Source organism: Manacus vitellinus, unplaced genomic scaffold (genome assembly GCF_001715985.3).
Source record: "Manacus vitellinus isolate BGI_N305 unplaced genomic scaffold, ASM171598v3 scaffold_26_pilon, whole genome shotgun sequence".
In the NCBI taxonomy this organism is placed as follows: domain Eukaryota; kingdom Metazoa; phylum Chordata; class Aves; order Passeriformes; family Pipridae; genus Manacus; species Manacus vitellinus.
Window position 1 is genome coordinate 8,549,125 of NW_021939960.1, and position 3,155 is coordinate 8,552,279.

A 3,155-nucleotide genomic window follows, 5' to 3' on the forward strand; every position below is an offset into this window, starting at 1 on the left:
TCGTGGTGTTTTCCCAGCAGGCCCAGAGTGGCCCCACAGGGCTGGGGGCAGCCCTGGCCCCTGGCCCATCTGCTCCCTGTTTATTTTCTTACACTTAAGTATCACCTCAAAGATAAACACTCCCTGGAGTGGGGGCAGGGGGCATTTTTCTGGCAGTGGAGGCAGGACCCAGCCCTTGGGGTGCCCAGCACCCCAACCCCTTGATGCCCCCCAGCTTGGGAGGGCCTGGTTGGACTGGGGTCAGGGTTGCAACCCCATGCTTGGGCCATGCCCCATCCATGGCATATGTCCCACACATGATCCTGTGCATGCCTGACCCACTGCCCAATGCTACCCTCTGCCCGGGGGTCAGCTTGTTTGGCTGGATCAGCCAGGAGCGCTGCAATGCCAAACCCCGCCGTGTCCTGGCACCCGCTCAAGCCGGCGGAAGGTTTGTGATTCCGCAGCCTCGGCTGAGCCTCGTGCTGCCTGGCTGAGTCAGAGCTGAGGCTGTAGTGCTGGGGGGGCCAAGGGGATCCAGGCATGGGGATGCACGTCCTGTACCACATGCCTGCCAGGCAGCACAGGAAAACACGGCTGCTGCTATGCATCCTCCATGCAGCATTCGCGGGCAGCTGGACAGGCAGGGAGCGGGTAGCATTCCCTGCTCCCCATGGCTCCTGTTGGTCTCTCAGCCAGGGCTGACAGCTCCTTCTGTCCATCCATCCCCCTGTGTGTAGGGTCTGGTGAGGTGGTGGTCACACGCGTGTGCCAACCTGGGGAGATCATTGCAGCAGGAGGTGGTGGCACTCGGGGTCTACATGGCACCCTGCACACGCATCCTCACGCACATGTACACACGTGTGTGACACTCTGCAAACACGTGCACACACCCTCATAGTCATGTATATCCACGCACAGACACGCACAATTATACACATCATGCACACGTGCCCACACACGCCTGGATGCACAGATGTGCACAGCTGCTCACCCACACACACGCACGCGTGTGCAACCCCTGCCCCTCGCTGAGCCATCTCCAGTGCCTGCTGCTCCTTCCCTGCCTGTGCCCCACCATGTCCCAGATCCCAGCGCAGCAGCACAGGCCACCAGCACCCCACACACGGCTGTGCCCCCCAGAAAAGCCCCGGGGCAGCTCGGCTGAGAGCAGGGACTGGGTGACACCCCCCACCCCAGCCTGTCTGTGTCAGCTGGTGGCCATGTGTGGGGTGTGCAGCTGAGTACACAGCCCCTGCCATCCGTCTTGCTGCCTGTCAGGGCCAGGGGCGGCTGTGGCCCCCCCAGCACAGCCTAGCAGGATGTGGGGGTAGGAGGGGGCAGAGCAGAGATTCCCCTCTCTGCACAGGCACCTGCCTGCTCCGTGCCTGTCATGCCAGGGGCTTGCCCATCCCCCCCTCTGCCCCTGGCACTGCCTGTACATGCCCTTTTACAGGGCTCTGTGCCTGGGCGGGGCCTACAGAAGAGGGTCAGTGTCCTTCATGCATGGTGAAAGGTGTCAGTGTGGACACAGAGCAGACCCCTCCATGACCCCAGCTCCAGCAAGATCCCTGGCCCTTCGCACAGCCCCGTATGTCCCCAACCCTAATGGGAACCCTGTTCCCTGGTGCAGCCCTGCATGACCCCAGCAGGACCCCCAGCTTGGCTCTCTGCTACCCTCACTGTGTGATTTACAGGCTCTGCACAGGCAGACAAATGGTGAAGGAAAACAGGGCAGGGGGGTCCCGCCAGCCGGGGGCTGCCTGTGCCCCGCGGGGGGCAGAGGGGCCGTTTGCTCACAGCTGGCGGGAAGGGAGGCAGTGAAGTGGTACCAGTACCAGGCAGCACATCTGTCGCTGCCATGGTCAAGCAGCCACAAGCCCTGGCATCACCAGGAGAGCCCCATGGGGAGCCCAGCAGCCAGCAGGCCCACCATGAGCTCCAGTCCTCCAACCATGGGATTTTGGCCATGGGGCATTGTGGGACATGATGCCACCCCATCCCACAGCCTCCAGCCCCCCCCCACTGACCACCTTGCTGTGGGCTTTGCAACATGCCTGCTTCGTTCTGTGGCCACTGTCCCAGCCCTGGCAAGATTTCTACTGGCATCTCCCTCTGGCTATGGGGCTGCCAGACAGCGGGGACTGCAGCTGGCACTGCCAAGTCCCCTGGCCATATCCCTGTCAGCCCTGGGGCCATCCACCAGGAGCCAGGTCCTGCCCTCCATGCGTCTTTGCTGCTTGACCTGCCATGCCTGGAGCATCGTGGAGGAGGAGGAAGAAGGGGAGGAAGGCAGGCAGGAAGCCTCCTGCCCACTTGGCTCAGCTGGCTGGCCCCCTGACTGCTCCAGGCGGTACTGGGCTTGGGGCTGGGGGGTTGAAGGAAGAATGGGACCCACACAGACCTCCCTGGTGAGGATGAGCAGGAGTGACCATCATCTGTGGTACTGAGTGCTCAGGAATGACCAGGAACCACCCTCAAGCTGGGGGACATCCCCAGCCCTCCCCAGGACACCGGTGATTGCTGCTGCTGCCAGCTCATCTCTCCCCTCTCAGGAAAAGACTCTGTGTTTCCACTGCCGGTGCACACCTTCCTCCCGGGCGGGAGGAAACGCTCCTGGCAGTGCTGCCGGCAGTGCTGCCCAACCCTCTCAGTGTCCCCCCCCCAGTCTCCTCCCATGGTGAGCAGGTGGGGTGCTAAGCCCTGGGAACAGGGGAGACAAGGGGTGCATTCCCGCAGGGCTGCACCCTCACCACTCCCTGCCTGCCCTGGACATCCTCCTGGGCACAGACCCTGTCCCTGTGGGGCACAGCAGGGTGTGGGGCACGGTAGGGTGTGGGGAACAGCATGTCCCCCACTGGCATTCCCTCTGTTAAACACCCCCAGTACCTGCTCCCAAGTACCTGCCCTATCTCAGCTTCTGCACCCCGTGTTTGCCCAGTGCCACCCTGCATGAGGCCCAGAGTTGGCAGGGGACAGCAGGGCAGGGGCTGGGGACACGCTGCCTGAGAGCTGTGGGCATCTCTCCATAGGTGCCAGAGGCCATGGCACAGGGAGTACTTGCCAAGTGGTGGCCCTGGCACTGCCACAGTTCAGTACCACCATGGGCATGACCCAGAGCCTGGCCCTGGGGTCAAGGTGCCCGTGGGCAAGCCAGCGTGCCAGAGCAGGGCCAG

The 3,155-nt window shown here is 63.2% G+C and overlaps 1 protein-coding gene across 1 annotated transcript in view; it reads left to right on the forward strand.

The window, feature by feature from the left end:
- TCF15 (transcription factor 15) overlaps nucleotides 1–3,155 on the forward strand; it is a 9,435-nt gene that overhangs the window by 3,405 nt on the left and 2,875 nt on the right. The window lies entirely within an intron of this gene.